Below are 10,021 nucleotides of genomic sequence, written 5' to 3' on the forward strand. Positions count from 1 at the left end.
TTCTGGTAAGACTGGCTAGTCTACCTCGTAGCCCGACTCATTGCGGGACAAGCTCGCTTTACGGCGTATCAACAGCAGACACCCCTCAACCGTCGACTGAAGCCAGCGGCACAATCGTCGATCTGTCGAGTTCGTCCTACCACCACGCCGGTTTTGCCGTTTGTGTGTTGGTGTAGTCTCGACGTCAAAAGACTCGGGTGTGTGGCGATGGCTGGTGACTTGTTTGGACGAGTCAGCTCGCTGTTGGCGCTTGGATGAATAGTTGAAGGCCAAACGTGCAATTCGATGCAAGAAGCGGGTGGTAGAGGATAGTGCAAGTGCATGCAAATGTGCTGTATGTGAATGCGTGACTATATCGCGCGTGGGGGCGTCATAAATTTGTGTCAAAGGTGGAGGTTAGGTTATCGATTTGCTGGGCGCATAGCGCAGTGGTAGCGCGTCCGCTTTGTTCAATCCCCGGTGTGTCCAACTCTTTGTTCGACTCACCTCCACTTGCACGCTGTGCTGGGGCGCCTACGACAACACCGCGCCATTATGCTTCTCCGCGAGGCAAACCATACATCTGGCTCTGTTTCCAACAGCTGCGCAGGACTACTGGTTAGGGCTGCTTAGCCTACCTCGTAGCCCGACTCATTGCGGGACAAGCTCGCTTTACGGCGTAGTCAAACAGCAGACACCCCTCAACCGTCGACTGAAGCCAGCGGCACAATCGTCGATCTGTCGAGTTCGTCCTACCACCACGCCGGTTTTGCCGTTTGTGTGCTGGTGTCGTCTCGACGTCAAAATACTCGGGTGTGTGGCGATGGCTGGTGACTTGTTTGGACGAGTCAGCTCGCTGTTGGCGCTTGGATGAATAGTTGAAGGCCAAACGTGCAATTCGATGCAAGAAGCGGGTGGTAGAGGATAGTGCAAGTGCATGCAAATGTGCTGTATGTGTATGCGTGACTATATCGCGCGTGGGGGCGTCATAAATTTGTGTGGAAGGTGGAGGTTAGATTATAGATTTGCTGGGCGCATAGCGCAGTGGTAGCGCGTCCGCTTTGCAAGCGGAAGGCCCCGGGTTCAATCCCCGGTGTGTCCAACTCTTTGTTCGACTCACCTCCACTTGCACGCTGTGCTGGGGGCGCCTACGACAGCAGCGCGCCATTATGCTTCTCCGCGAGGCAAACCATACATCTGGCTCTGTTTCCAACAGCTGCGCAGGACTACTGGTTAGGGCTGCTTAGCCTACCTCGTAGCCCGACTCATTGCGGGACAAGCTCGCTTTACGGCGTAGTCAAACAGCAGACACCCCTCAACCGTCGACTGAAGCCAGCGGCACAATCGTCGATCTGTCGAGTTCGTCCTACCACCACGCCGGTTTTGCCGTTTGTGTGTTGGTGTAGTCTCGACGTCAAAATACTCGGGTGTGTGGCGATGGCTGGTGACTTGTTTGGACGAGTCAGCTCGCTGTTGGCGCTTGGATGAATAGTTGAAGGCCAAACGTGCAATTCGATGCAAGAAGCGGGTGGTAGAGGATAGTGCAAGTGCATGCAAATGTGCTGTATGTGAATGCGTGACTATATCGCGCGTGGGGGCGTCATAAATTCGTGTGGGAGGTGGAGGTTAGGTTATCGATTTGCTGGGCGCATAGCGAAGTGGTAGCGCGTCCGCTTTGTTCAATCACCGGCGTGTCCAACTCTTTGTTCGACTCACCTCCACTTGCACGCTGTGCTGGGGGCGCCTACGACAACACCGCGCCATTATGCTTCTCCGCGAGGCAAACCATACATCTGGCTCTGTTTCCAACAGCTGCGCAGGACTACTGGTTAGGGCTGCTTAGCCTACCTCGTAGCCCGACCTCATTGCGGGGACAGGCTCGCTTTACGGCGTAGTCAAACAGCAGACACCCCTCAACCGTCGACTGAAGCCAGCGAACAATCGTCGATCTGTCGAGTTCGTCCTACCACCACGCCGGTTTTGCCGTTTGTGTGTTGGTGTAGTCTCGACGTCAAAAGACTCGGGTGTGTGGCGATGGCTGGTGACTTGTTTGGACGAGTCAGCTCGCTGTTGGCGCTTGGATGAATAGTTGAAGGCCAAACGTGCAATTCGATGCAAGAAGCGGGTGGTAGAGGATAGTGCAAGTGCATGCAAATGTGCTGTATGTGAATGCGTGACTATATCACGCGTGGGGGCGTCATAAATTCGTGTCAAAGATTGAGGTTAGGTTATCGATTTGCTGAGCGCAGTGGTAGCGCGTCCCGCTTTGCAAGCGGAAGGCCCCGGGTTCAATCCCCGGTGTGTCCAACTCTTTGTTCGACTCACCTCCACTCGCACGCTGTGCTGGGGCGCCTACGACAACACCGCGCCATTATGCTTCTCCGCGAGACAAACCATACATCTGGCTCTGTTTCCAACAGCTGCGCATGACTGGTAAAGACTGGCTAGTCTACCTCGTAGCCCGACTCGTTGCGGGACAAGCTCGCTTTACGGCGTAGTCAAACAGCAGACACCCCTTAACCGTCGACTGAAGCCAGCGGCACAATCGTCGGTCTGTCGAGTTCGTCCTACCACCACGCCGGTTTTGCCGTTTGTGTGTTGGTGTCGTCTCGACGTCAAAAGACTCGGGTGTGTGGCGATGGCTGGTGACTTGTTTGGACGAGTCAGCTCGCTGTTGGCGCTTGGATGAATAGATGAAGGCCAAACGTGCAATTCGATGCAAGAAGCGGGTGGTAGAGGATAGTGCAAGTGCATGCAAATGTGCTGTATGTGTATGCGTGACTATATCGCGCGTGGAAGCGTCCTAAATTCGTGTGGAAGGTGGAGGTTAGGTTATCGATTTGCTGGGCGCATAGCGCAGTGGTAGCGCGTCCGCTTTGCAAGCGGAAGGCCCCGGGTTCAATCCCCGGTGTGTCCAACTCTTTGTTCGACTCACCTCCACTCGCACGCTGTGCTGGGGCGCCTACGACAACACCGCGCCATTATGCTTCTCCGCGAGACAAACCATACATCTGGCTCTGTTTCCAACAGCTGCGCATGACTACTGGTTAGGGCTGCTTAGCCTACCTCGTAGCCCGACTCATTGCGGGACAAGCTCGCTTTACGGCGTAGTCAAACAGCAGACACCCCTCAACCGTCGACTGAAGCCAGCGGCACAATCGTCGGTCTGTCGAGTTCGTCCCACCACCACGCCGGTTTTGCCGTTTGTGTGTAAGAAGTCGTCTCCGAAGTCAAAAAGACTCGGGTGTGTGGCGATGGCTGGTGACTTGCTTGGACGAGTCAGCTTGCTGTTGGCACTCCGAAGAATAGTTGAAGCCCAAACGTGCAATTCTAAGCAAGAAGCGAGTGGTAGACGATAGTGCAAGAGCATGCAAATGTGCTGTATGGGAATGCTTGACTATATCGCGCGTGGGGGCGTCATAAATTCGTGTCAAAGGTGGAGGTTAGGTTATCGATTTGCTGAGCGCATAGCGCAGTGGTAGCGCGTCCGCTTTGTTCAATCCCCGGTGTGTCCAACTCTTTGTTCGACTCACCTCCACTTGCACGCTGTGCTGGGGCGCCTACGACAACAGCGCGCCATTATGCTTCTCCGCGAGGCAAACCATACATCTGGCTCTGTTTCCAACAGCTGCGCAGGACTACTGGTTAGGGCTGCTATAGCCTACCTCGTAGCCCGACTCATTGCGGGACAAGCTCGCTTTACGGCGTAGTCAAACAGCAGACACCCCTTAACCGTCGACTGAAGCCAGCAGCACAATCGTCGATCTGTCGAGTTCGTCCTACACCCCGCCGGTTTTGCCGTTTGTGTGTTGTTGTAGTCTCGACGTCAAAAGACTCGGGTGTGTGGCGATGGCCTGGTGACTTGTTTGGACGAGTCAGCTCGCTGTTGGCGCTTGGATGAATAGTTGAAGGTCAAACGTGCAATTCGATGCAAGAAGCGGGTGGTAGAGGATAGTGCAAGTGCATGCAAATGTGCTGTATGTGAATGCGTGACTATATCGCGCGTGGGGGCGTCATAAATTTGTGTGGACGGTGGAGGTTAGGTTATCGATTTGCTGGGCGCATAGCGCAGTGGTAGCGCGTCCGCTTTGCAAGCGGAAGGCCCCGGGTTCAATCCCCGGTGTGTCCAACTCTTTGTTCGACTCACCTCCACTTGCACGCTGTGCTGGGGCGCCTACGACAACACCGCGCCATTATGCTTCTCCGCGAGGCAAACCATACATCTGGCTCTGTTTCCAACAGCTGCGCAGGACTACTGGTTAGGGCTGCTTAGCCTACCTCGTAGCCCGACTCATTGCGGGACAAGCTCGCTTTACGGCGTAGTCAAACAGCAGACACCCCTCAACCGTCGACTGAAGCCAGCGGCACAATCGTCGATCTGTCGAGTTCGTCCTACCACCCCGCCGGTTTTGCCGTTTGTGTGCTGGTGTCGTCTCGACGTCAAAATACTCGGGTGTTTGGCGATGGCTGGTGACTTGTTTGGACGAGTCAGCTCGCTGTTGGCGCTTGGATGAATAGTTGAAGGCCAAACGTGCAATTCGATGCAAGAAGCGGGTGGTAGAGGATAGTGCAAGTGCATGCAAATGTGCTGTATGTGAATGCGTGACTATATCGCGCGTGGGGGCGTCATAAATTTGTGTGGAAGGTGGAGGTTAGGTTATCGATTTGCTGGGCGCATAGCGCAGTGGTAGCGCGTCCGCTTTGCAAGCGGAAGGCCCGGGGTTCAATCCCCGGTGTGTCCACTCTTTGTTCGACTCACCTCCACTTGCACGCTGTGCTGGGGCGCCTACGACAACACCGCGCCATTATGCTTCTCCGCGAGGCAAACCATACATCTGGCTCTGTTTCCAACAGCTGCGCAGGACTACTGGTTAGGGCTGCTTAGCCTACCTCGTAGCCCGACTCATTGCGGGACAAGCTCGCTTTACGGCGCAGTCAAACAGCAGACACCCCTCAACCGTCGACTGAAGCCAGCGGCACAATCGTCGATCTGTCGAGTTCGTCCTACCACCACGCCGGTTTTGCCGTTTGTGTGCTGGTGTCGTCTCGACGTCAAAAGACTCGGGTGTGTGGCGATGGCTGGTGACTTGTTTGGACGAGTCAGCTCGCTGTTGGCGCTTGGATGAATAGTTGAAGGCCAAACGTGCAATTCGATGCAAGAAGCGGGTGGTAGAGGATAGTGCAAGTGCATGCAAATGTGCTGTATGTGAATGCGTGACTATATCGCGCGTGGGGGCGTCATAAATTTGTGTGGAAGATGGAGGTTAGGTTATCGATTTGCTGGGCGCATAGCGCAGTGCTAGCGTGTTTGCTTTGTTTGCTGAAGGGCCCGGGGCTCAATCCCCGGCGGGTCCAACTCTTTGTTCGACTCCTCCTCCCCTTTGCAAGTTGGTTCTGAGTCGTCGATGATATCAGCGCGCCACTATTTCTTCTCCGCTATGTAAACCATACATCTGGCTCTGTTTCCGACAGCTGCGCATGACTACTGGTTAGGGCTGCTTTAGCCTACCTCGTAGCCCGACTCATTGCGGGACAAGCTCGCTTTACGGCGTAGTCAAACAGCAGACACCCCTCAAACCGTCGACTGAAGCCAGCGGCACAATCGTCGATCTGTCGAGTTCGTCCTACCACCACGCCGGTTTTGCCGTTTTGTGTGTTGGTGTAGTCTCGACGTCAAAATACTCGGGTGTGTGGCGATGGCTGGTGACTTGTTTCGACGAGTCCAGCCTCGCTGTTGGCGCTTGAATGAATAGTGAAAGGCCCAAACGTGCAATTCGATGCAAGAAGCGGGTGGTAGAGGATAGTGCAAGTGCCATGCAAATGTGCTGTATGTCGATGCGTGGTAATATCGCGCGTGGGGGCGTCATAGATTCGTGTCAAAGGGGGAGATTAGGTTATCGGATTGCTGAGCGCAGTGGTAGCGCGTCCGCTTTGCAAGCGGAAGGCCCCGGGTTCAATTCCCCGGTGTGTCCAACTCTTTGTTCGACTCACCTCCACTTCGCACGCTGTGCTGGGGCGCCTACGACAACACCGCGCCATTATGCTTCTCCGCGAGGCAAACCATACATCTGGCTCTGTTTCCGACAGCTGCGCATGACTGGTAAGGACTGGCTAGTCTACCTCGTAGCCCGACTCATTGCGGGACAAGCTCGCTTTACGGCGTAGTCAAACAGCAGACACCCCTCAACCGTCGACTGAAGCCAGCGGCACAATCGTCGACTGTCGAGTTCGTCCCTACCACCACGCCGGTTTTGCCGTTTGTGTGTTTGTGTCGTCCTCGACGTCCAAAAGACTCGGGTGTGTGGCGATGGCTGGTGACTTGTTTGGACGAGTCAGCTCGCTGTTGGCGCTTGGATGAATAGATGAAGGCCAAACGTGCAATTCGATGCAAGAAGCGGGTGGTAGAGGATAGTGCAAGTGCATGCAAATGTGCTGTATGTGTATGCGTGACTATATCGTGCGTGGAAGCGTCATAAATTCGTGTGGAAGGTAGAGGTTAAGTTATCGATCTGCTGGGCGCATAGCGCAGTGGTAGCGCGTCCGCTTTGCAAGCGGAAGGCCCCGGGTTCAATCCCCGGTGTGTCCAACTCTTTGTTCGACTCACCTCCACTTGCACGCTGCTGGGGCGCCTACGACAACACCGCGCCATTATGCTTCTCCGCGAGACAAACCATACATCTGGCTCTGTTCCGACAGCTGCGCATGACTGGTAAAGACTGGCTAGTCTACCTCGTAGCCCGACTCATTGCGGGACAAGCTCGCTCTACGGCGTAGTCAAACAGCAGACACCCCTCAACCGTCGACTGAAGCCAGCGGAACAATCGTCGATCTGTCGAGTTCGTCCTACCACCACGCCGGTTTTGCCGTTTGTGTGTTGGTGTCGTCTCGACGTCAAAATACTCGGGTGTGTGGCGATGGCTGGTGACTTGTTTGGACGAGTCAGCTCGCTGTTGGCGCTTGGATGAATAGTTGAAGGCCAAACGTGCAATTCGATGCAAGAAGCGGGTGGAAGAGGATAGTGCAAGTGCATGCAAATGTGCTGTATGTGAATGCGTGACTATATCGCGCGTGGGGGCGTCATAAATTTGTGTCAAATGTGGAGGTTAGGTTATCGATTTGCTGGGCGCATAGCGCAGTGGTAGCGCGTCCGCTTTGCAAGCGGAAGGCCCCGGGTTCAATCCCCGGTGTGTCCAACTCTTTGTTCGACTCACCTCCACTCGCACGCTGTGCTGGGGCGCCTACGACAACACCGCGCCATTATGCTTCTCCGCGAGGCAAACCATACATCTGGCTCTGTTTCCAACAGCTGCGCAGGACTACTGGTTAGGGCTGCTTAGCCTACCTCGTAGCCCGACTCATTGCGGGACAAGCTCGCTTTACGGCGTAGTCAAACAGCAGATACCTCTCAACCGTCGACTGAAGCCAGCGGCACAATCGTCGATCTGTCGAGTTCGTCTACCACACGCCGGTTTGCGATTGTGTGTTGGTGTAGTCTCGACGTCAAAGACTCGGATGTGTGGCGATGGCTGGTGACTTGTTTGGACGAGTCAGCTCGCTGTTTGCGCTTGGATGAATAGTTGAAGGCCAAACGTGCAATTCGATGCAAGAAGCGGGTGGTAGAGGATAGTGCAAGTGCATGCAAATGTGCTGTATGTGTATGCGTGACTATATCGCGCGTGGGGGCGTCATAAATTTGTGTGGAAGGTGGAGGTTAGGTTATCGATTTGCTGGGCGCATAGCGCAGTGGTAGCGCGTCCGCTTTGCAAGCGGAAGGCCCCGGGTTCAATCCCCGGTGTGTCCAACTCTTTGTTCGACTCACCTCCACTCGCACGCTGTGCTGGGGCGCCTACGACAACACCGCGCCATTATGCTTCTCCGCGAGGCAAACCATACATCTGGCTCTGTTTCCAACAGCTGCGCAGGACTACTGGTTAGGGCTGCTTAGCCTACCTCGTAGCCCGACTCATTGCGGGACAAGCTCGCTTTACGGCGTAGTCAAACAGCAGATACCCCTCAACCGTCGACTGAAGCCAGCGGCACAATCGTCGATCTGTCGAGTTCGTCCTACCACCACGCCGGTTTTGCCGTTTGTGTGTTGGTGTAGTCTCGACGTCAAAAGACTCGGGTGTGTGGCGATGGCTGGTGACTTGTTTGGACGAGTCAGCTCGCTGTTGGCGCTTGGATGAATAGTTGAAGGCCAAACGTGCAATTCGATGCAAGAAGCGGGTGGTAGAGGATAGTGCAAGTGCATGCAAATGTGCTGTATGTGAATGCGTGACTATATCGCGCGTGGGGGCGTCATAAATTCGTGTCAAAGGTGGAGGTTAGGTTATCGATATGCTGGGCGCATAGCGCAGTGGTAGCGCGTCCGCTTTGCAAGCGGAAGGCCCCGGGTTCAATCCCCGGTGTGTCCAACTCTTTTGTCGACTCACCTCCACTTGCACGCTGTGCTGGGGGCGCCTACGACAAACAACGCGCCATTATGCCTCTCCGCGAAGGCAAACATACATCTGGGTTCTGTTTTCTCACAGCCTGCGCAGGAACTACTGGGTTAGGGCTGCTTAGCCTACCTCGTAGCCCGACTCATTGCGGGACAAGCTCGCTTTACGGCGTAGTCAAACAGCAGACACCCCTCAACCGTCGGACTGAAGCCAGGGGCACAATCGTCGATCTGTCGAGGTTCGTCCTACCACCACGCCGGTTTTTGCCGTTTGTGGGTTGGTGTAGTCAAGACGTCAAAAAGACTTGGGAGTGGGGCGATGGCTGTTGACTGTTTGGACGAGTCAGCTCGCTGTCGCGCTCGGATGAATAGTTGAAGTCAAACGTGCAATTCGATGCAGAAGCGGGTGGTAGAGGATAGTGCAAGTGCATGCAAATGTGCTGTATGTGAATGCGTGACTATATCGCGCGTGGGGGCGTCATAAATTCGTGTGGAAGGTGGAGGTTAGGTTATCGATTTGCTGGGCGCATAGCGCAGTGGTAGCGCGTCCGCTTTGCAAGCGGAAGGCCCCGGGTTCAATCCCCGGTGTGTCCAACTCTTTGTTCGACTCACCTCCACTCGCACGCTGTGCTGGGGCGCCTACGACAACACCGCGCCATTATGCTTCTCCGCGAGGCAAACCATACATCTGGCTCTGTTTCCAACAGCTGCGCAGGACTACTGGTTAGGGCTGCTTAGCCTACCTCGTAGCCCGACTCATTGCGGGACAAGCTCGCTTTACGGCGTAGTCAAACAGCAGACACCCCTCCACCGTCGCCTGAAGCCAGCGACACAATCGTCGATCTGTCGAGTTCGTCCTACCACCACGCCGGTTTTGCCGTTTGTGTGTTGGTGTCGTCTCGACGTCAAAAGACTCGGGTGTGTGGCGATGGCTGGTGACTTGTTTGGACGAGTCAGCTCGCTGTTGGCGCTTGGATGAATAGTTGAAGGCCAAACGTGCAATTCGATGCAAGAAGCGGGTGGTAGAGGATAGTGCAAGTGCATGCAAATGTGCTGTATGTGAATGCGTGACTATATCGCGCGTGGGGGCGTCATAAATTCGTGTCAAAGGTGGAGGTTAGGTTATCGATTTGCTGGGCGCATAGCGCAGTGGTAGCGCGTCCGCTTTGCAAGCGGAAGGCCCCGGGTTCAATCCCCGGTGTGTCCAACTCTTTGTTCGACTCACCTCCACTTGCACGCTGTGCTGAGGCCCAGAACAACACCCCGCCATTATGCTTCTCCCCGAGTGAAACAATACATCTGGGTTTGTATCCGACAGCTGCGCATGATTGGTAATGACCGGCTAGGCTACCTCGTACATTGACTCATGGCGCGACAGCATCACTTTTCGCCGTATACAAAAAGAACATACCCCTCACCCCACGCCTGAAACCAGCGACCCTAACGTCGATTTGTCGAGTTCGTCCCATGCTAACACGGGGACTTACCTATGTGTCAGCTGTGTATCTCCAACCTCAAAAGGACTCGACGTGTGGACGCGATAACTGATGACTTGTTCTGGATAAGTTAGCTCGCTGTAGTGGCTTGGATGAATAGCTGAGA

The 10,021-nt window shown here is 54.9% G+C and overlaps 2 non-coding genes and 1 pseudogene across 3 annotated transcripts; all 3 read left to right on the forward strand.

Moving 5' to 3' along the window:
- The first annotated feature begins 2,211 nt into the window (after positions 1-2,211).
- On the forward strand, positions 2,212-2,286 carry PITG_27903. Its single transcript has one exon. It is a non-coding gene; the product is annotated as a tRNA-Ala (tRNA).
- A 2,975-nt stretch (positions 2,287-5,261) lies between these two features.
- PITG_27907 lies at positions 5,262-5,334 on the forward strand (annotated as a pseudogene). Its single transcript has one exon. The product of its transcript is annotated as a tRNA-OTHER (tRNA).
- Positions 5,335-5,878: 544 nt separating this feature from the next.
- Positions 5,879-5,952, forward strand: PITG_27908. Its single transcript has one exon. It is a non-coding gene; the product is annotated as a tRNA-Ala (tRNA).
- Positions 5,953-10,021: the final 4,069 nt, after the last annotated feature.

This window comes from Phytophthora infestans, genomic scaffold, assembly GCF_000142945.1.
Source record: "Phytophthora infestans T30-4 supercont1.25 genomic scaffold, whole genome shotgun sequence".
NCBI classification, from domain to species: Eukaryota; Oomycota; class Peronosporomycetes; order Peronosporales; family Peronosporaceae; genus Phytophthora; species Phytophthora infestans.